A 24,723-nucleotide genomic window follows, 5' to 3' on the forward strand; every position below is an offset into this window, starting at 1 on the left:
CAAGTCACACTTTTACAAGACTGCAGGTGAACTTATAGTAGATGACATCAGCAGGCCATGTGGGAGACAAAATGTTCGGAGACCTGCATCGGCTCATAGCTTTATATTTATAGGAGGCTAGTAGCCTAATGGCCCTATAGTGTTTAGAAATCTAGCTGTGTAAAACAACAAATATCCTTACTGAGCTTAGTTAGATGCTCATTGTTAGCAGAGCAAGTTTGTGAGCAGAACCAACTGGTAGTCAAGGTTGCCCTTGAACAGGGTCATTGAGGAGCACTGATTCACACACAGTGGGAACCTATTACAAAAGAGTGTGAGTCGTTGAGAGATACAGTATAGCTGTCTCCCCAGCATGTACTGTTTATGTCACAGGCTAGGTTAAGAACCCTGGGTCAAGTTATTGTTCTCCCATTTGATTTGCAGATGTCCATCATTTCCAGTAGGGCAGGGCCTGAGACTGTTCTGTAGGGCAGCCATAGGTCACCTCTCAGGAGTCTGCATGATACTGAGTACACTCACAGGTCTTTCAGTCTTTCCATGTATGTCATGTTTGGAGGCCCTGGAGTCTCCCAGGCACAGCAATGGATGTATTGTAAATATGTAACATATTGTTAGATAGGGCCCTAAGTTTGTAATGTTTACATTTGTAATTTCATGTCATACAGAGAGAGAATAGACAGTAAACAGCAGTAATACAACATAATATGTACATTTCCATAGCACGGTGAGCAGCAGGTTTGGACGGCAGTTAGCAAAGTGCATATTTATGCGAGGTACACTTCTTTGCATGTAGCTAAGCAGTGCACAAACATGAGCTGCATTGATAAAGTCTGGCAATTATTACTGAGTCTATGAAATACACCTGCTGCTTAACTGACTCTGTGGAAGCACGTGTTAATGCACTGATACATTCCTTTTTGGGGCCAGATGGTAATGGGTTCGAATATAGGTTTATCTAATACATTTAAATACATTTCTGCTGTATCTAATACTTTTAAATACATGTAAATACATTGCCGCTGTTCCCCATTGCTGCTCATTGGTGAAATGGGCAGATAGGACAGTGGTGAAATGGGGATCAAGCGGGGGGGAGAATAAAGGGAAAGTAGGGCAATAATGTGCAGGAGGGAGATAGGAAATAATCATAGCTATGCACTTCTTTAACAGTGTAAAGTGAACACGTGGAAAATATTAACTGAATTTGGACTGTCACTTCAAGAGAGAGTGGTGACCAAAACACAACCCTGTTGTATAGCCAGTTGGACCAAATCAAGTGTGTCAAGACATGTATGCAAAATGGAGAGCTATGTATGGGACAAATTTTTTTTTTTTTGGTAATGGGTTCAAATATAGGTTTATCTAATACATTTAAATACATTGCTGCTGTATCTAATACTTTTAAATACATGTAAATACATTGCCGCTGTTCCTCATTGCTGCTCATTGGTGAAATGGGCAGCTAGGACAGTGGTGAAATGGGGAGCAAGCAGGGGGGAGAACAAAGGGAAAGCAGGGCAAGAATGTGCAGGAGGGAGATAGGAAATAATTATAGCTATGCATTTCTTTAAGTGTAAAGTGAACACATGGAAAATATTAACTGAATTTTGACTGTCACCTCCAGAGAGAGGGGTGACCAAAACACAATCATGTTGTATAGTCAACTGGACCAAATCAAGTGTGTCAAGAAGACACGTCTGCAAAATGGAGAGCTATGTATGGGACATTTTTTTTTCTGGGACTGGTACCCTTTTTTTTTTTTTTTTGGAGAAAGAGAGGAATGTTGGGCAAGGGATGTAGGAAAGTCTGGGTCAGGTAAGTTTGTTAGGTGAAGAAACAATTGTAGACAGAGAAGACAAACAACACAAGAGACAAGGAAGGTGGGGGACACCATGATTAGGGTGAGATTGGGAACATCCCAAACCCATGGTCATCAAGCTGGCTGACAGTGAGAACCGAGGCATCACCCATTGGACTGTCAGCAGTATCCCCTCACTCCTCTTCTGGCTGGAGTGACTGATGTCCGCATCTCCTTGTCCTGGTACAATGTAAAATAAGGGACAGTAGCCTTTCCAGCTGGTGTAAGCATGCACCAACATTGCATCACACAACCCTACTACCATCCCTGGCACCACTGTGTGGATGATAAAATCATCATCTCTGCCACTGCTCTCGGAGGCAACCACTAGACCAGCCTCCAGGGCAGGCCTACCTGAGGGAGAAGGTAGTGCAAGGGCAGCAGAGGCTGTGCTGCCAGGTTGACTACCAGACATGCTGGGTAATGTTGCTAGAGCTGGAGCTGGTGGATGCGGGGCAGGTGGACAGGTGGATCCTGTGTGGCAGAACTACCCCGCTGTTCTGTGAAGCATTTAGTGATGTGGTACACATGGATGACATGGACACATTTTGATGACTTGTAATAAAATAAAAAAATAAAATAAAAAATAAAATAAAATAAAAATAAAATAAAAAAGAGAGATAAGGCTTGGGGTGAGAGAAAAAAGGAGATAAGATTAGTACCTCCATATGTGACATACAATACATAAATACATTTCTTTGACTGTATTATCTTAACTTTTACTTTTATGACTACCACCTCCTAAAAGATGCACACTATACTACAGATTGCAGCAAGTACTCATTGACATGTGCATATATTGTACGTATGCATGTTCCAGTTATACAGCTTACAGTTTATAGCAGGGCATTTCTGCCACTGGTATAGAGGATTTACTTTCATTTAAATATAACAGGTTCATACGTTCATAGGTTGGTACTAGGCTATCAGCCATAGGGCCTATATAACCCTAGCCATAACAATTCCCTGGCTATTTCTTCCCACACTGTTTACTTCCCTGGACTCTTGTCTAGCAGGGCGACTGACGTGATCCCTGGGGTGAATTTCCTTTCTCCCATCCAATCATCAAGGTTCCTTTTGAAGAGGGCCAAAGAGGCACTCTGCTTGACATGTATGGGCAATCTTTTCCAGAGTCTGGGAGTCTCTGGGTCAGGAACCTATCCCTCCAGCATGTTTTATTTATTGTGATGACAAGGTTTAGATCCCTAGAGCGTGTGGCTCTGAGGGACTGGGATTTCTTTAAGTGTAGCATGTCCAACAGCTCTGGGTTTGACATGGCCTTGTATGTTAAGCAGATATCGCCTCTGAGTAGATGATATGTGACAGAGTATAGCTGGAGTTTTTTAAGGTGGTCAGCATAGGTCATCTACTTTAGGCCTGTGATTCTTTTAGTGAGGTATTTCTGTGGCCTTTCCAGTTGTTGCAGATGTCTTGAGAGGTACATACCAAATGGGGTGTTGTATTCTATAATGGGTCTAATGAGGGATGAGTACAGTGGGACAATGACCTCCTTTTTTCTGGATGAAAAGCCCTTAGTGATGAGGTGTGCCACATAGAAGGATTTCCTGACTGTTGTGGGGATGTGGTTATCGAAGGTGAGACCACTGTCCACCTGTGTCCCTAAGTCTCTTATCACACTTTTGGTGTTTAGTGTACTGCCACCTATGTGGTAATTCACGAGTACATGTTTTTTCCCAAAGGGGATAACTATACATTTCTTGGCATTGAGCTTGAGCCCATGGGTCTGTCACCAATCATCTGTTTCTGTAAGGCCCTTTTGTAGAGTATCCACATCATCTGGGGATTCAATAATGGCTCTCAGTTTGCAGTCATCTGTGAACTTTGTTAGCCAGAGTCCCTTCGTGTTGGCTTGTACTTCAGAGAAGTAGATGCCAAACAAGAGCAGTCCCAGGACTGAACCCTGAGGTGCGTTTTTTACCTGTGTGGCTGTTATTACCGGAATTTGGCAATCTTCCGGTATTGAAATGGGCCATTTAGGGGGTGAGAGGGGAGTGAAGTTGGCACTGAATTGATCTGCCAGGATATTGGCAATATCCTTGGGATCAGTATATTTAATGCCATTCTGTTTTAGCTCAGAGCAGATCTGAGCATTGCTATTTAGATTCTTGACATAGTTATAGAATGCCTTGTAGTTGACTTTGGAATCTTTGGCAATTTTATTTTTGTAACTAGCTTTGGAGGATTTTATGAGGGATCTCAGTTTCTTACTGAGGCTGGTAAGGGAGTTTTTTGCATCCTGGGGCTTTCATCTTTTCTGCAACAGTTTCTTCCTTTTGTTGTAAAGTTTGTTTATGGCAGGGGACCACCAGATTGGCTTCCTTGTTTTGGATGAGAGCATCTTGGTTCTATTTGGGATGGCATGATTCATGCATGAGTGGATGTGCTCCTACAGTGCCTTAGTGTAGGATTCAGCAGTTGAACTTTCAGTTCCCGTCTGCATGGGAGCCATGAAGTTTGTCACTTCTGACTTGAGTAGCATGAAGTTGGCTTTGGAGAAGTTTTTTATGGAGGTTTCTTTATGGGGGGGGGGGGTGGCATGTGGATGTTAAGGGTGATTAGCTTATGGTCAGACCTGACTAACCAGGGGGTGACCATAGGTGTGGAGCATCGATTTCCCATGTTGGTAATAACCAGGTCTAGGATATTGGAGCCCCTGGTGGGACTATGGATTAGTTGATACAGGGCATTGGAATTTATGAATTCCAAGAACCGTTGGGCAAAGGTGTTGGTACACGAGTAGTTTTCCCAGTTAATGGCAGGTTACTTAAAACCACCCAGTATTAGGGTGTTTGGTTCTATCTTAATATTTTCCAGTATGTTTAGAAAAGTGTAGTGAGAATCTTGGGGTATGGTGGGGGATCTGTAGCAAGCTACAATTTGGATTGCAGTCTTACCTAGTGTTAGTTGCACCTGGAGAATTTCAGACACATTGTGTTGAGCAACTAGCCTGGTGGTGTGAATATCCTTGGTGAATATTGACACTCCTCCACCTTTAGTGTTTCGGTCCTGGTTTGGTGGCCGAAATGTGTGGTAAGAGTTGTAGCCTGGTATTGCAGGGGTGCTCTCTGGAGCCTTGAACCAGGTCTCAGTTACTGCACAGATATCGATGCTCTCCATTTTTAGGAGTGCCTCAAGAGAGTGCATTTTGAGGTTTAGACTTCTAACATTGAGTAGCATTACCTTCAGATTTTGCATGCTTGTACTTGTTACAGTGATGGTTTTGTCCTTTGAACTTTGCCTAAAAAAGGCACTATAGGGGTGGCAAGAGCCTTAACCAGTAACCTGAATCCCAGGGGTGACAGGTGCAGACCATCTCTGGCAAAGCATCATGGTCTGTCGATCATGTCATCCCAGGCAGACAGATACTGGATTCCCTTTGAATGACACCAGAAGCTTAGCCAATTGTTGAAGTCAATAATTTAGTCCTAATATTGTGGTATCATTCTGGGTGAAGGCAGGATGCTACTCAGGGACAGAGTCCTACCTGCCTGGGCCACATGATCCGAGAGCTCTTCCATGTCTCTTTTCATGTAGTCCAGTGAGGTATGTCTCAAGTCATTCACTCCAACATGGACAATGACAGAGTCATATTTGTACTTGTTGTGGAGTGACTTGAGTGCATGCGTTATGTGGCAGATCCTGGCACCCGACAGGCAGCTGACTGTAATTTTCTCCTTGTTCAACCTGTTGAGTGGGACGTCAGTGTGCCGAACTATAGAGTCACCTATGACTAAAGTGTTAGGTACATTGTCTTGCCTTAGGGGCTGTTGCTGGGTGGCACACTGGTGTTGTGAACTATGTGACACTTTGGTTGTGATTGGTGTTTGTTTGCGTTTCAGCTTCAGAGGTCCTTGTTGCTTTGGGCAGGTTACAGTTAAGGACCTCTGCATATGTGGCTTTAGTGTTGCTATATGTGGGTGTTGGTGGTGTGGGTTTAGAAGGGCCATGTGTTGCTTGAGGTGTAGTGTGGGTGTTAACCTTCTCCTCTTGACTGTCTAGCACAATCTTGGGTGGAGAGAGCTTTGCTTCCATTTTGGCTATGTAAGTGCATCTCTCACAGGTTGTAGTGTTGGGTGGCAGGAGGAGAGGGTTGTTTGTGTATATGAGGCAATTGTTGCATTGCCCCAGTATGCCCATATTCAGCAGGTGGACAGGAGAAATTACCGGAAGCTGACCCTTGGACATGCCTGGTTTGGTGTTTTTTTTTTTTTTTTTGTAAAGTACAGGAGCTGTTTTCCCTTACCTTAGCAAGGTACTTTGCAATTATAGACTGTTTAGTGCCTACAATTAATTTCTCCTTATTAACAAGGAGAGCTGAGTGCTTGTATCAGTTTAAGACTTCCTAGTGCTTTCCAGCAGGTATTAGAGCAAGTGCTAGTCACAGGGATGCTTAAAGGTAAGATGAAAAAAAATGCACACTGCAGTGTGCACTAGAGAAGTTAGATGTGAAAGTAGGTAACTTAAGTTTTACCTGTTTAAAATGTTAAGGTTTAGTGGAGAGTTACTACTTTTAAAACAGCAAGATGGATTGAAAGGGGTAGTCACTTCTGTATTCTGGTACTATGGAATACAGTAAGATGGCCAATAAATTTAAATAGTTGAAGGGGTGGGATTTCAAAAATGATGATTTTGTGATTACTCACACAAGCCAGTGAAAGCAGAGAGGAAATGAGATATATGGTCAGATTAACATAAGAGGCAGGCAACTAGAAAGACAGTGGTATTTAACAAGACAACTGTAACTGGGTGGGAGGGCGAGAAAAAATTTCTGCCTGACTCAGAAGAGACAGAGCTGTGGTCTCTTTTGAAGTTTTAATATGTAGTTAAAGCAGAATGCAAGTAAAACACAAGGTAGAGAAAACAAACCACAGTATTCAAAATATAAAAAGGCAATAAAGTAATACAAAATACAACAAATAAAAGCAAACTAACCTTTCCTTCACAGCAAAGTGTAGCAGAGTCTGGATGAGCCTTTCTGGTAAAGCTCTAAAACATTTTGTTTTACCCCTTAAACAGAAGGTTTAGTACCTAGCTCCACTCCCTCAGTTCACAAATGATTAACCTTAAGTGACCTCTTCTATCTTATGAATGAGTCCTTAATTGATCAGTTCTAATTTCTGCCTGACTCAGAAGAGACAGAGCTGTGGTCTCTTTTGAAGTTTTAATATGCAGTTAAAGCAGAATGCAAGTAAAACACAAGGTAAAGAAAACAAGCCACAGTATTCAAAATATAAAAAAGCAATAAAGTAATACAAAATACAACAAATAAAAGCAAACTAACCTTTCCTTCACAGTATTCAAAATATAAAAAGGCAATAAAGTAATACAAAATACAACAAATAAAAGCAAACTAACCTTTCCTACACAGCAAAGTGTAGCAGAGTCTGGATGAGCCTTTCTGGTAAAGCTCTAAAATTGAAGAATTAACAGTATTGTATATTTGGGCAGTGTGTTATTTGAACCCACAACCTCTGACTAAAGTCTAATATTGTACTCTTGATTTGTGCTGCAGACTAATGCATGCATAATTGTTTTTACAGTTGAGATATGCATGCCCAGTTTGATACAACTCTATAACATACCCAAAAAGCTATCTTTAACTTTTAATGCTACAATAACACTACTCTTCTGCTGCATACATACCACATCCTCCCCTCTTCCTCCCAATCTAGCCCCATGGGTTCTGACATTTACCTCATGATCACTGATAGCTGTAGAAAAAACAGAACAGAACAGAATACCATTATGGATACCAGTCTTGTTTATATTCAGCTTTTAATTCTTAGAAGTACTCTCTGTAATTGATACTTACACAGGTGTGGGATGTTCACAGTCCTAAATTCCTCAATTCACTGGTTGAGGGTATCCCTTTTCCTCCTCCATGGTCCATTGTACTGATGCCTACATTGGTCACCAGTGTGCAGGATACTGGTGGCACTGGATACAGCCCAGTCTAAGCTATCCCAAGCTTCTGACTTATACTGGGATCTAGAGTAGTCCCCCTGCAGAAGCTTGGCACTGTGGTTCTTAACTAGGAGTCCAATAAAAATCTTGGAGTCCTGGACACCCCATCTCTGTGCCCTAAACCTGACACCTTCCGCACAAACATCTGTCATGTCTATCATGGATCAACAGCAATGGAGACAGATGTTTTCCTGCTAATTCCAGTTACCCATTTACTGGGAATGTGCACAGTGTTTGAAACTGTTGCACTCCACTTAGCATTATGCAAACACAGTGCTCAGCAGTGTGCACCCCTAAGTACCACATATGTGTGATGGTAAGTGGAGCTCAACAGTGGCAAGCACAAAGGCATTACATAATTTCAGTTGCAATTTCAAGGTTATTGGATGTACAGGCAGTTGTGTATGTTTGTTAGACAAATGTGAAGGCCATGGCAGTCCAGATAGCAGAAATATACTCACGGGAATATACAACATAATATATATACAGTCATACATTTGATAATAAATGTGATAATACATAGATAAATAAATAGATGACTGACACAATACTAGTGTCTCAGCCCTCATACATGTAATTAATATCAACTACACTATGTCAAGTGTTATAAGTGGCAGTGACTATAATGCGAAGTGGGCAAAAATATAGTGTATGGAATATGCTGTATTTGAACCCAGGACCATGTGTATGGCAGTCCTACACTTACACTTGTTGCCACAAAAAGGTTAAGAAAACACTTGTCTATGTTGCAGGTCATTGCTATAAACTGCAATATCACAACAGTAAAAGAAAGGTTTCACACCCTGTACTACAACCCAGGGTCCTTCACTTAACACCTGCTACCATAGGTCTAGTTATATGACATTCTTTATTTTAGTAATCATGCTTAAAGTCTTGTTGTTAACTACTGCACAATGTCGCTTACTGGGTCTGTGCAATGCCCAACAGTATTAACTGAATGTATCCGGTTTCTATTTTTGGCTGTCTGGGTCCTTTCTGCTTCTTGGGTGGGGCAGTGGTCCAGTCTGTGCACTGCTGCTCCTAGCATAAACCAGCTAAGCATAGCCAAACCTCACATTCATATTTCTGCATATTCTGTGTTTGCACTAAGAAGTGCATTGCCCAAACACCTGGCCAATAAAAAAAGAAAGAAAAGAAGAGTTGAAATGAGGAAAAGCAGTCTATGACATAAACAGTAGAAAATGTTAGTACATATGAAATATTTCTACACGTCTGGATTTTAACTCTCACGCCATTCACCTTCAGAACACAGGATGGGTGCCTTATCCCTCATTGCCACACAAACAGCTTTGCAGCAAAGAACTTAACTCTATGCACACAACAAACTGCAACAGCATCTACAGAGATATCAAGCCATACAGGTGTTATTTGTACATGTATTAGTTTTGGATGTAGTGCACCTAATGATGACATAACCTATCATGATTATTGCTTGCAAATATACAGCTCCATCTTACATTTTGTGTTTGTTGACCATTCCTCATTTATCTGAGCAGTTATCTGAGACATGCAGTGTGTAAGCCACTCTATATCATTGGCCTTAAAATGTGTGAGGATATTAAGTGGAAATAATATCACATACAGTTGCCAACCAATGAAGGGCAGGTTGATGTTAAGGAACACAACATGTGGCGTGTGCGCTGCTTGCTTACATTTGCAACCTTACATCTAACACTTTGTTGATCTAACCTGACACACCCACTGGGGAAGTAAGACAGCCAGAAGTGTTCTTGCATTTTCCTTCTCCCAACCACTAATTATTCACAATTGCAATCCATTAAAACCAGACACTGAGGGAATACCTGAACTATGTTTACATCTCCTACATGGATCCAATTTTTTGGGAATCAGCAATTCTAATGAATTCACACTTATTTGCATCTTCACTATGCTAACTGCCCTGAATCTACACCATATAAAAAGGCAACCATGTAGCTAGGCAAATTGATGTTGAGGAGACTTGTTTATGTTGGGAAGACTGCACATAATGCTATTTATTCAGGATATATCTGTACAGAGGAGTATTGAACTTCAGAAGGTATGCTTCCATTTGGTCAGCTACATACTTCATATGCTGGAATGTTTTTAAGAAAAATCTGAAGCAAAGACTTTTTACACTTTTATCTGTATGCAATAGTTAGAAGTGTACTGATGGCATGGGCATGTTTGCCAAGCCATTTTGGGGGTATACATGATTGCCAATATTTGAAAATGAAATATTGTGTGATAAATATGTACAGGTGTTTCAGGCACAGTTCCTTTGATAGAACGTTTAGCATTTCTAAGATGGGGGGAGCAAAGATGAGTTCCTCTTATGGGACACACAAACAAGGATATGTTGCTTTTGTTACTCTCCTTGTTTTCCATCCTACCTGCTGCCTGTATTTCACATCTGTAGACTGTTGTATGATTCTACAGGGGGGTAATACTGACTGACTACCTTTTCTTGTTTTATCTGGAAACAATTGTTCAGTGCTTATGTGATACTTAAGTGTATTATCCTTCTGTCGTCTTTTAGAACACCTAGACGTATGGCACCCAGGCATGTCAATCCACGGAGATCCCTCTTCTCTGTTGCCAAGAGCCATGTCATAGTGTATGCCTTTAGGCAACATGCTGCTTTTCTGCTGGAAAGGGGATGGAGAGATATGGCACATATGATTCAAATTTGACAACAGATAGTTGCTGATCAGAATGCTGTGGGTGACCACAGCAGGATATATGAGCAGGTCCACCACAGGGCCACTGACATGATCAAATCTGCACGGAGGAGAGCAGCTCCAGTGAGCTGTGACTAGATGGGTACCGGGGAAGGGCCTGCTAGGGAAGCACCACTAACACCCAATGAAGAGTTCCTGGCCAAGATCAGGGATCCAGACAGCTCATAGGAGAGTGCAGTACAGCATGTCCTTGATGTGGATGCAACAGCATCAAAGAAAACAAGTACATCCCAGGAGGAGCTTCCAGGTAGGCTTTGGTATCTCAGCAGTTGAATACTGTTGTATAGTAAAACAACTGAAATCAGTACATTACTTCTGTGTCATACGTATTTTTTTTTGGTGGGGGTGGTTAAGATTGCTACAGTGATTAGCTTAGGTTTGAGTTGGCAGCCACATTCTTGTTGAAAGTATAGTTCATGGACATATCAGGGGTAAAAGTATTACCACCTGTGTTACTTTTAATTGTAATGATGTTGACCTTACCTCTTGCTTAACTTCTTTCAGGCCTATCCAGATTGCAGAGGAGACTCTCATCTGTAGATGGAAGCCACACATTTTTATTACACTTTTGAGCAATTGAAAGAAATATTTTACTGTGTGCTGTTGATATCAGTCTTTTTGTGTGTATTGCTGTGGTGTCTATAATAGTGCCACCGCTATTAGTTTGTTAGCATATATTGGACTACAGTAGTGTAAGTATTAATTTTGTCCTGTGTTTCTTGCTTTTTATCACACGTGGTTATGACAGTAAAAGTGTGGGTCCTCTGCCAACTGATGTCACTGTATCAGTAGACTCTGATGAAGTTGGTGACCAAACTAAGGCACAGTCAGGGGGTGCAGAGGTTGAACCTGACACTGAGGTTGACATACAGCCATTCCCTGGAATTCTATCAGACACAGCTAGTAGGCTTATGCCTACCCATTCCAGTGACACCACAGATATTGCACAAGTGGAGGGCAAGGACATTGATCTGGGAAGTGAGTCTGGCCATAGTGTGGGCAAGGTGCCTTACAGGTGGTTTGATAGGGGTGCTCAGAGGGGGTCTGCTCTCCCTCCACCACCTGGTGCAGATATTTCTTCCTGTTCCACACAACATATGTTTAGGACCATCATAGAGGCACAGGCACATTCCCTTAGGTGTTCCAGACAAATGGTCAAGGTTGTAAATGTTGCATAGGCTGTCATGCATGCATGTCTCCATTCTGTTGCCAATTCCATGGATCAGGTAAATTATACATTAGAATGAGCAGTGCCTGGCATGGAATGATTGCTATTTGTGATGGAAAGTCTACTGGGAGGGTAACGGCATCCTCATGGGCATAGGTCAGCCACATCATCTGCTGTCAGTCAATGTGGCCATGCCCAATCACGCTGCCATAGAGGCAGTACTTCCACTACTCTGTCAGTGAGTGTGTTGTCCACACCCAGACATAGCATGCCAGGGAAGCATGGTCCTGGGCATTCCATGAAGGGAGCTCATCCAGCAAACATCAGTCATGTTCAGGTAGCAGCAGTGCATCTGACCATGGGCAAGCACATGCCAGTGCAACTCCTGGCAGAACCAGTTCTCGTGGTCAAAGATGACAACAATGAACCACCACCTCTATCATGCATGGCTCACACCTGTCTGACATACCAAGATGTAGAGCCAGCACAGAGCTTGCTGTGTCCATGCAGACTCTCACACCAATTTCACCTGGAGGACCCCTACAGACACACACACACAACAGTTACATGGTTCAGCCGTGCAGCTTAAAACTCATTTTGTCTCGCTGGCCATTTGTTGGTTTATCCAAATGTCTTCCTGCTTCTATTTCTTACACACACACACACACACACACACACACACACACACACACACACACACACACACACACACACACACCAAAATATTGTGTTAGCCTAGGTCACCAGTTTCCCCATACAGCACCCTGTGCAAGTGATGATAACTGTGCCATATCCCTGTTTTTTTATCTTTTGGATACAGGAATATATAAGCTTTGTATTTGATACTCAGAGTGCATATCTGAGTTAAAGTGCTTACTATATCTGCATTTGTGGTGTTGAACTGGTAATTTTACCTTTGACTTATATTGGCCTTGGAAAGTTACATAATTGATAGCATCAACATTCCCCAACTTTATTGTGAATGATCTTGTGAGGGTTGTGAAGTCAGAAACTGCAATGTTTATCATTACTTTCTAACTTCTCTCTTTAATGAATTTCCATTATAAATGTATGGTGCTAAATTGGCCATGCAGTGACCATCATTACTTTTGAGGATTCTGACTGTGTGAATCTTTGATGCCTGAGGCCTACTACTTAATGATGAACACATATAAGTATCACAAGACTCTGCTGTCACATGTTAAGTTCATTTGTGTAACAATCTCTGACCTTTTACTTGATTACATTACCAATTAGTGTGATACAAGGATATGCCATTCATTCATAATTATTACACAATACACTCCAAGTTCAGGACTTAGCTTGTAAATGCAGCAGTTGGCATTGTTGTAGTTCAGGGCTGATTCTGTCTGATGCAAGCAGTATACAGACAATACACGGGGAGGTAAAGTTTGTGTGAGTTGCCTGGCATCACTGTTACTACATGTATGTGAGTAGCAGGAAGGTTCTAAGCCCCTAGGTGGTGAGTGAGTGTGCTGTGTGTTGTCTCTTGGCCAGTGCAAGGCCCTACTGAGCATGCCTATGTCTGTCTACACCCACAGCAGCTGGTGGTTCCCCCTCTGACTCCCCATCTGCCTGTGGCTGGGGTGACCATGGCATTGGTGATGGGATGTGTGCCCCTTTGCCTTGCTGATTCTACTGAAGCTATTTCCTAAGGATTTTGTTGTGTAGCATGGCACATACTGTGAATATTGCTGTACAAGTCCATGGATTGTATTGCAGAGCTCCCCCAGATGTATCTAGGCACCGGAACTGTGACTTCAGCAGCTCAAGCACATGCTGTATGATATTTCTGATTTGAGCATGTGCCTCATTATTGCATTCTTCTGTGGGTGGGTGTGCATTTCTGATATGTGTTATCAGCCACAGTTCCAGTGCATAGCCTGAATCACCCACTAAATGATCCTATGAGATATCATCCTAGCAAATATCTCATACATTTGGGATGTGTGCCACATATGTAAGTCGTGGTAACAGCCAAGGCTCCCAGCACACATGGTCAAGATTATTCCCCTGGTATTATACACAGTTTGGCAGTTGATAGAGTGGTAGCCCTTTCTGTTTATGTAGAGTCTACCCTGCTCCTCGGATAGTGCCTTCATTTCTATGTGTGCAATCTAAGGCACCCACTACTTAACGGTAGTGTGTTACATGGTAGAACTCCTGCATATTTCTGTCCCTCTCCTCAGAACTACAAGGAAAATATATGTGGTCACTGACATGTGAGAGCATAGCATTGAGGAATTGGTGGACAATCCTGGATGCTGATGCCTGTGACGCCCCCAGCATGTCCCCTTGTTGGTCTCTGAAAGGTACCTGTAGCTAAGATTCTAAGGGTTACACATAGCTTTGTCTCCACTGGGATGGGTTCCCCTCAGATGGCTCTGGCTCTTGGCTTGAGGATGGCAGAGGTCACAGAGTTCCTCTAGTGTCCCTGTGCACCCTGTAGCTCTCTACAATTTCCATGTCATGCAGGTTGTATTAAGTTAAACAGGGCCTAAAAATGCTTCTCCTTCTTGGCCTAGGCCTGTTAGCAGCAGCAGTAACACTGGCTTCAGCAATACAAATGTATGAAATCGGCAGCAGCCCCTAATGTTCTGTCTGTGTAGATTCCTTTCCATGGCTGTATTCCAAAAGTTTTTGAATTCTCAGGAAAAAACAGCAAGGAGTCTACACGGATGCTTTATAGCTTGTTGAATAGCTCCAACATGTTGGAGTGGTTAATTAGCATGAATTTCAGTTACTTATGCTGTAATTAGCATGCCTTTGTGTTTACTTTGTTTGCACGGGGGTGTGCACCTTTACATGGTGCTTTCTGAATATAAAACTGTCCACAGCCATGACGCACACACACACACACACGGTGAAAAACAACAGTGTAGGCATTATTGAATCCTGTTTATATATCTAGTGTTTCTTCCTACAAAAAATGCATAACATAGACCACATTATCTGGAGTGCAGTAAAATGGAATGATTCATAATTCATTCTAGTATTCTCACAGTATTAATGCTTTAACAGGCGTTTCTTCAATATAGTTTTAATTTTTAAATGGCCATTTAATCCTTTTCCTTTATTAGCATTCGACAGAACTTGCCATTTATATCAATGACAGTCCAAAGCAATTTTTTAAATCACCCCTCTCATCACATTAGAAATAGCTTCCAACATTTGAAGCAAAAAATGTTTAAGGCCTTTACATACTACTGAATGTTTATGAACTGCATTTGTCTTATCCGTTTTGCTAACAGAATATTAATGCTCATATGCTCTCCTATTTATTTACAGTACAATTAAAATAACCAGGTAATCCATAAATCATTCTAGTACTCTCATAATACAAAAGGAGATTTACAAATAAAACAACATTTTCTACAGTTATTGTCTTCAAAGGTACATCTTTTTTGCAATTGCTCCCTTATAATTATTATTTTTGACTTGTTCCCAAGGAGATCTGAAATGAAATTTGTTCTTCTTGATAAAGATCGGGCAATTACCTGACACTTGTTGAATCTCTCTGTGATGAAAGGAAATGCATGAGAGAAGCTTGTGGAAAAAAAGGAAAGAAAGAAAGTCTGCTCATTTAGTATTCAGTGGTGTCTGGATTAGAAAATGTAGAGTAAGATGGTGAAACTAACCAAAGATAAAGCCATTAGTTATGTAAATGTACTGTGGGTAAAATGAGCAAAAGAGTTAGGATTCAAGAACAGTATATAGTGAAATGTTCAGTTAAATGAACTGTTTGGAACAACAGAAAATTGATTATATTGCAAAATTAAAATAAATGTTTAAACACTTATAAGCAAAACTGTTGTCATTGTTAAATTCATCCTTGAAAATGAAATGATAGAAGATAAAGGTATTCTTGGATTATGCGTTAACACACTTTGGGAAATGATTAAAGTAGGATTTTTTGCTGGAGTAGGGCATTTTGCTGTAAAGATGAACCTTGCCTAAAAAAGACTGTATGGTGACAGGAAAGTACTGGTCAATGCATATATGGAAGCCATGATGAGAAGGGATAGGCCATCCCTAGCAAAGCTGCTACGGTTGTCGATCATCTCCTACCCATATGATATATATTGGATACCCATACAATGACACCAATACCTAAGTCAATAATTGAAGTCAATTATATGCTATGGCATAATTTCTGGCAATGGTAGGGTACTACTTAATAGCTTCACACCAGTTTCAGATGAATATTCTGAAAGCTCCAGCAAATCTCTCTTCATATGATCCAAAGAGGTATATCTCAAATCATTCATTCCCACATGGGCAATAATCATGTGAAATGTATACACAGGGTGAAGGAACATGAGCATGCTAATAACACTACAGATCCTGACACCTGAGAAGTAGTTAACTGTCAGTCTGTCCTTGCTAAGACAGGTGAGTGCTGCATCTCTGTGTCTGACTACAGAGTCACCTATAACTAAGACTTTACCAGATGTACTGTCTCAGCCATGCTGCTTTAAGGACTTTGGCCAGAGCTGAGTTACCCCTTAGTGTCTATGTATGTTGTTTGTCTGTTGGTGTGATATTGAGTGCTTTATATACCAAACCGTCATCTAGGAGGCCTTTGTTGTTAAGGTAGAAACTTTCCAAGTACCTAAAGGCTTATTTGTCTTCTACATGATAGACATGGTTGTGCTAGGTGGGTCAAACCTGGCAGCATGCTGGGTATAGTCTCTGAAGAGAGGTCGGCCTCTAAACTTATTAGATACTTCTCAAATATGGAATCAGCATTAGGCAGGTCTTCTGTTGCCCCCCCCACCCCTTCCACTGTCAGAGCGGCAACAGATGGTGAGGTAAAGTGTGACTTCCTGATATTTATTGCCTGGTGGAATAGGGAATTCTAATGAGTGGTAACGAAGTGAATTTGTAGTAGGGACTTTATACTAGAACACTAAGATAAGCAATGAGTCAAAGCACCAGAGTTACAATTATATACATAGAGTATCAATAAATGAAGGGTACAGAGTAAATGTGTAGCAACTGCTAATGGATATGTGAAGCAGCAACTATTAAGCTGGCTAGAATACCACCACAACAGCATAATATATGTGATTTGGCTCAGGTACCATAACAACTGCTTGATACATGTGATTTGGCACAGATGCGACAACAGCTTTGTACATGGATGCGACAATCAGTAGTCTATAGCTATGACTGGACTCAGGACTGGAATCCCAGCAGCAGCAAGCAAATGATGAATGCAAAAGACAGTAAAATTCAACTGAAATAAGTAATGTGTTTTTTTTTTTTTTTTGAAGACAGAGACTATGAAGTAACTTGAATGCCACAACCACAGTTGTGCTACAAATTTACAGATTATATCAAGGATTAGACTTATGTTCAGAATGCCCACAGCTGGCAAAAATTGTGAAAAAAAAAAACAGTATGCCTACAGCAACATAGGAACTCAGCCCTGTTTTTTATAATAATATAATCATAATAAATAAATATTTATTCAGTTATTTATTTGTGCTCCATCAAGCATCCTTGGCCTTTTCTGTAGTCTTAGATTTTTATTAGATGTTCTACATTCAGGTAAAAACTCTCCCTCCTGAGAAACACCTTTGCTGAAGCTGTTAACATTTCACTCTGTGCTCTGGGTCTTAGTCTAATCAAGTTTGCTGACTACAAATAATTGTCTAGCTGATTAGTACAAATATCATGATGAGACACATAGAGTATTTTTATATTTAAAAAAAATATTAAGATTTCTTATACAATGTGATTTTTCTGCTTTTATTTTTCCACTTACTTGGTTTATTTGTTTCTGTTTTGATCATCTTGTAGGTGGACTGACTCCATAGTCTCTTTTCAACTATGATCTCTTTATAAGATATAAAACACCACATAAGTACTACATTGTATATAGATGGTATAGAAGTTTAATCCTTCATGATAAAGAAAACATTCCTTTGAATATGAAGTATTTAAGATTGGCTAATCTTTTTTTTTTCCCACTGTTAGCTGTCCGTTGATCTAGAGTAGCATTTCTTAGGTTGTTCTCCCAGTGTCAGTGGAAAGATGTGTGAAGGATTATGGTGCTAGGAATATAGAATTCATATTTCCAGGCTGACAAGCTTTTAGCGAGTTTCCAACAGAGCCTTTGTTTCAATGTATTGTTAATGAGAAGAAACTTTCAGGACATGAATCTTATATAAGTGTAATATATGTAAATAAGTGTGTGTGTATGTTGACCACTGTATACTCAATAGTTTGCTTTCAGGTCAATTATATACGGGTTGATTATTGTGAGCATCGACGATTGTTTATAGCTTATATAATCATATATATTGTGATGGATCTCACCTTAGGATGTCTTCAAACTGATGTAATGTAAATAATATTCTAAACACTATTGTGATATAATGTATTAAAAATTATATCTTGTAAAGAATGTTGTAAATATTATTATACAGATGACAGTGTGCTGCTATTTAAGAAAAGATGGGTGTGTCAGTATTACATGGGCAGTTTTGTTTAAACAGTGCTGGTAACAATTACTTAATTAATATAATGTATAAGAAAATAAGAAGTTATGTACCTACCATAACGTTCCATGTTAGTTGTCTTCTTCTCGCCTTCTTTCTTGCTGGATGGGTTCGGAGCCGATCCTCGGCTCCGATTCGGCATACTAAAAGCTCGAGAGCTAATTCCACCGGCTCAAGGCTCCCCTATATCCCACAATGCTAGGCGGTAACTACTCAGATCTCGTTTGGTAGCTATACCAAGCAATACTAGTGTGCAATATGGAATAATAAGATTCGGAAGAAGAAAACACAAAACAATCCCTGTCGGTCTGTCCAGGCTTGGGGGAAGGAGGGAGGGACGCAAGAAAGAAGGCGAGAAGAAGACAACTAACATGGAACATTATGGTAGGTACATAACTTCTTAATGTTAAGTTGTCAATCTCGCCTTCATTCTTGCTGGATGGGACCGCGTCCCTAGCACCTTATCCCGGGTGGCCTATCGGAACAGACTCTTGAGAACAGTGGAACCAAAATTGGCACGGCTTCTAGAAACCATGTCCAATTTGTAATGTGAAATGAATGTATGAGGAGAAGCCCATGTGGCTGCTGCACAGATTGAGTCTATTGGCAACCTGTCCTGAAAGGCAATGGATGTAGCTAATGCCCTGGTTGAGTGAGCTCTAGGTCTTGAGGGTAATTCATAGATGAAGGTAATTGTAGAAGTTAACCATCTAGACAGAGACACTTTGGTAACTGGAAGGCCTAGTCTTCCTTCTGCATATGACAGAAACAATTGATCAGATTTCCTGAGATGTTTAGTTCTGTCTAAGTAATATCTCAGTTGGCGATGAACATCCAAAAAATGCAGCTTTTGCTCTGATCTATTTGAATAATTAGGGAAAAAAACGTGGAGATCAATAACCTGGTTTAGGTTAACTTGAGAGGAGATCTTTGGCAAAAAGGAGGGGTTCGTCCGGAGAGATACTCTGTCTTTGTGAAAAAGTAGGTAAGGAGGACGACTGCAGAGGGCTTGTAATTCTGAAACTCTTTTCGCTGAAGTAATGGCCACCAGAAAAAGTGTCTTCCAGGAAAGCAACTTCAGAGAACATGAAGCCGCTGGTTCAAAGGGGGGAAGAATCAAAGACGCCAGAACCAAGTTTAAATCCCATTGAGGTGGAGGGTCTTTGATCGGAGGTTTGAGGAGAAATACACCTCTTAGAAAGGCCTTACAGAGCTTGTGAGCCATTATGCTGGATTCTGAAACCCGACATGAAAATTAGAAATGGCAGCCAACTGAACTCTGATGGTTGACGAGAAGATCCTAAGTGAAAAAGTTCCGCCAGGAAGTCTAAAATGGATTGATAGATGCAGTAAAAGGATCAATGTTTTTCGATGATGCCCAACAGGAAAAACGTTTCCATTTACTAGTATAAATCTTCCGGGTAGAGGATTTGTGAGAGGCTATCAATATATCTCTGACCGAGCGAGATATTGAGGGAAGCCTGGCTAAGGTAGGAATTGGAGAAACCATGCTGTGAGGTTTAGGGAAGACAGAGATTGGTGCAGCTGACCCGACTGATGGGTAATCAGGTCTGGTACTGGGTCCAGATGCCAAGGCTGCTCCAAAAGGTAACGATGAAGAAAAGGGAACCATATCTGTCGAGACCAGTAAGGGGCAATGAGGATCATAGTCACTCTCAACGCGATGGCTTTCTGAATTAGACGAGGTATCAATGGAAAGGGGGGGAAAGCATACAGAAGTCCCCGGGGCCAATCGTGGACTAGAGCGTCTCTGGTGGGTTGGCCTGGTAACGGAAGAGCGTGAAGAAGTCTTGACACTTGCTGTTTTGGGGAGTAGCAAAAAGATCGCAGCAAGGATGACCCCATCTTAGAAATACCTCCTCTAGAACTGATGTCTTTAGAGACCACTCGTGTGGCATGAGAATTGCTCTGCTCAATCTGTCTGCAATGACGTCGGATTTCCCGGGGATGTGCATCGCCGTCAGAAAACGTTGAGAAGAGATCGCCCATTGCCAAAGTCTGAGTGCTTCTCAACATAAAGGGTATGACCTGGTTCCGCCTTGTTTGTTGATGTACCACACCACGGACATGTTGTCCGTCTGAATTGCAATAGTCCCTATGGGAAGAGAGTCGTGTAGGGCTTGCAACGCTAGAAGCACCGCTCTCATCTCTAGGACATTTATGTGCAAGTGGCACTCGAATGGTTGCCATGTGCCCTGGACTGTCCTGCCCTGATAATGCCCCCCCCACCCGATCAGGGAGGCATCTGTTGTCAACGTGGCAACTGGAGGGGGGAGAGAGAAGGGTCTTCCTTGGAGAAGTTGAGGTGACGTGACCCACCAAGATAGCTGGTTTCTGCATACTTGAGTGATCAGTATGGAATGGGACATCGGGAGTCGCTGAAAGGACCATTGGGTGAAGAGCATCCACTGGAGGATTCTCATGTAAAATCGAGCTAAGGGGAGAAGAGGAATAGCTGCCGCCATGAGTCCCAATACCTTTAACACCAGTCTGACTTTGACTTTGACCAAATTCAATAGTAGAGAAACTTGGTTTCGAATGTCTAAAACCCTCTGCTCTGTGAGCGTTGCCGAAAGAGTCTGCATATCTAATTTGGTGCCTATGAAAGTAATAGACTGACAAGGCGACAAGGCAGATTTTTCAAAATTTATTGATATGCCTAGAGCTTGACAGGTTTGCACGGTGAAATTTCTGGATAGTAAAAGCTGATGCCTGGTGGTGGCCGTAAGGAGCCAATCGTCCAGATATGGAAACACCTGGAATCCCTGGCGCCTCAAGTGAGCCGTGACCACTGCCATGCATTTGGTGAACACTCAGGGGGCTGTAGTGAGACCAAAGGGCAGGGCTCTGAACTGATAGTGACTGGCTCCTAGCCTGAAGCGGAGATATCTCCTGGAGCGCCGGTTCATTTTGATGTGATAGTACGCGTCCTGAAGATCTATAGAGCACATCCAATTGTCCTGACCCAAGAAGGGTAGGATGGACTGTAGCGTGACCATCCGGAATTTTGTTTTCTTGACAAACTTGTTTAAACGACTGAGATCTAGAATGGGCCTCCAGTCCCCTGTTTTTTTTGGTACCAAAAAGAATTTGGAGTAGATTCCGGATCCTTGCTGGTCTGCTGGGACTGGTTGGATGACTCTTTTTAATAGTAGCTTTGAAATTTCCAAAGCTGCTTGTTCCCTTAGACCGGGTGGAACATCTGGAAGGGATTTTTTTGGTTGAGATGGGACGTGAATAAAGGGAATTTTGTAACCCTCGGATATGATCGACTGTACCCATTTGTCTTGAGTTAGGGAAAGCCAGGCTTCTGGGTACAGCGATAATCTTCCCCCGACTGCCTCCGAAGGCGGACAGCCGGGCAGCCCCTCAGGGGTGCTGAAAGGGTTTGTCAGAGAACACTTCTCTGCTAACCTGGTTTTGCGGACCTCCTCTGCCTATGGGGCGGCGTCGATTATTGTTCCCCCCTCTGCCTCTAGAGGGGAATCGACCTTGTGCGTCAGATGAGACTCCCTGAGATTGTTTGCGAAACCACATCTTTCCCCCCCTCTGACCCTTGGGATAGGGTCTAGAAGGGGTGGAAAAACGGACTCCTACGGCAGAGAGAGTCTTACTTCCACCTCGCACCTGGTCAATGTATCCTTCACCTGTGGACCAAACAAAGATGATCCGTCAAAGGGGGAGTTGGTGAAGGACGCCTTGAAAGGGTCCGCAAAATTACACAGCCGCATCCAGGCGTGCCTTCGTAATGCAATGCCTGTGCCTGCAGATCTACTGCCCATCTGCTGCATGAAACCAGCCGCATGGAAGAGTTCACTATTGAATTTAGGGTAGCCAACTGGGAGTTCATTGTGTCTTTGAACCCCTCAGCTGTAGGATCCTTCATCAATTCACCCATATCCTTGAGCAAATCTCTTTGGAGACGGGTGAAATGGCATAAGTAGTTCAGCGACCGCATAGAAAAGGTCGCTGACGAAAACATCCGCTTGCCGTACCTGTCCATGGTCCTAGAATCTTTATTAGGAGGATGGACAGGAACAGAAGGATCAGCTAGTTCCTTCTTTGTGGCCACAGCCACCACCATAGCATCAACCGGGACACCTTTGGAAAGAAATTGTTTGTCTGAGGGAGCCGTGATGAATTTGGATGGTCTCCTCGGGGTGGGTTCCACTGAGTCAGGAGCCGTCCACGCCTTCCTTGCCACCACTTCCATAAGGGGGTCAAAGGGAGGGGACACCCAGGAGGTAGAAGGGCGAGAACCAAACGCCTCAAGATACACCGACTCATCCTCCGAAGGGTTTAAGGCTGGCCAATTTCCCCTCTGTTTGAGAATCTCTAGGATGTCTGCAAAGGAGACATCTTCAGAGGGGCAACGTGGGGACCCTTCGGATTCCTCCAAGTCAGTGTCAGAAGTGATAGACTCAGGGGAGTCAATGTGCTTCCTCTTGCACTGCCTCTTCCTAGGGGGATCTCCAGCAGGGTCAGGAGAGACCTCGGAAGAGGAGGAAATTCCCAATGGGGAAACTTGAGGAGTTGGTTCTCTACGGTGTAAAACAAGGGGGTGAGCAGAAATCTCCGCAGGCACTGTAGAAGGAGGAGCTGAAGGAACCGACTGCGGGGCCGAACCCGGTTCTAGCATGCTCCGCATGACCTCAAAGGCATCCCTGTCAGGCAAGGTCCGAGGCCCTCGCTCCAAAGAGACAAGAACCCCTCCCGGCACCGACAGAGACGGCTCCGAAGCCGATGTCGGAGCCGAACTCACCAGCGCCGAAGATCCGAGTGGGAGAACGGGGTCGGACAAGGGTCCGATGCCACTCGCCCCCTCGGAGCCGACGATGGAAGCCTGGCGTCGAGATCCCTCCAAAGAGGAGATCGGAGCGGACGACGGAGCCGAATACGATGGTATCGGATCCGACGCACCAACAGTGATAGGTCCAACAAGCTTTGGCTCCGAACTCGAAGGAGTCGGAGGAGGAATATATTGAGGGACTGGAATAGCCAAAGACTGATGAGTCGGGCTATGGAGCATTTGGGCTAGTGCCTCGGACTTAAGAAGTCTACTCACCACCCTCTGTAAGTCATGGTCTGACAACCTGGAAGACCGAGAGGAATGTGATTTGTGGCTCCGTTCCGAAAGGAGAGGAGATCCCGGTGCCGAATGTATGGAACCAACAGAAGGGGACCTGGATCTCTTCCTGTAAGATGGCTCCGATAATGGTATCGGAGCCGATGGGGATTTGCTCGCTTCGGCTCCAGCCGGAGCCGAAGTAATAGTAAAGGTAGATCCAGAAGGGGATCTTGACCTCTTTTTTGCATGTGGCTCCGATGGTATCGGAGCCGATGAAGCCTTAACAGCCTCGGCTCCAGCCGGAGCCGAGGTAATAGTCTCTGGCCCAAGAACATCGGCTCCAGCCGGAGCCGATGTCGGGACCTGCTTAGCCACCTGTACAGTCGACTCAAAAGCAGGAGTCAACTGTTTCGGAGCCCTAGAAGGTTTGCCCGAACTGGACTGAGTCGGGGGACCTTCAGGTTTCAACAAACCTCGTAAAATAAGTTTGTTTTTACGCTTCTGCAGGACTCGAGGGCTGAAGCCATGACATACAGCACATGAGTCCTGCAGGTGCACAGGCCCCAGGCAATAGACACAAGAAGTGTGACCGTCTGTCAGAGACATTTTCTGACAGCACGAATCACACTTCTTGAAGCCTGGGACCTTTTCCTTCGACATCGAGAAAATGTCTATCACAATACACACACACAGACACACTCTGAATAAAAAATTATTTTAGTTAAAATTTAAAAATTAAAGGCTATGAAAAAAACACACACACACTCAAGCCCTTAAAGTAGAATAACTTTAGTCACTAGGACTGGGAAGGGGAGGGCCAAAGGCCTAAGAAAGGGAGAAGGGGAAAAAATATATACTCGACAAAAAAAAGGGAGTCGAGAAATCTATAGAGTAATATACACTAACAGGGGCTAAATCTATAAAAAGAAAAGAGTTTTTGAAGTACCAAGTTAAAGTTTTTAAACTAACCTGCCTGAGCCGGTAGAGAAGTACCTCGTCAGCTATAGCGGCAAACGAGATCTGAGTAGTTACCGCCTAGCATTGTGGGATATAGGGGAGCCTTGAGCCGGTGGAATTAGCTCTCGAGCTTTTAGTATGCCGAGTCGGAGCCGCATCCAGCAAGAATGAAGGCGAGATTGACAACTTAACATTAAGGGGTGTGGCCTTGAAAATCAGAGAAGTTATGCTAACAGTTCTAGAACAGTAGCTCTGAGAAGTATGCGTTGGAAAAGAAGAGACAAACTGAAGAATCCAATCAGGAGGAAGTTGCCTGAATTTATTTTGGAACTAAAATATTAATTGTCATGAGATAATGGATTTTCTTTGTTATTTTTTTTTTGTCTCATGTCATGAAGAAG

The sequence above is a fragment of the Protopterus annectens genome, chromosome 4.part1 (genome assembly GCF_019279795.1).
Source record: "Protopterus annectens isolate FY-2018-M chromosome 4.part1, PAN1.0, whole genome shotgun sequence".
Classification (NCBI taxonomy): Eukaryota; Metazoa; Chordata; order Ceratodontiformes; family Protopteridae; genus Protopterus; species Protopterus annectens.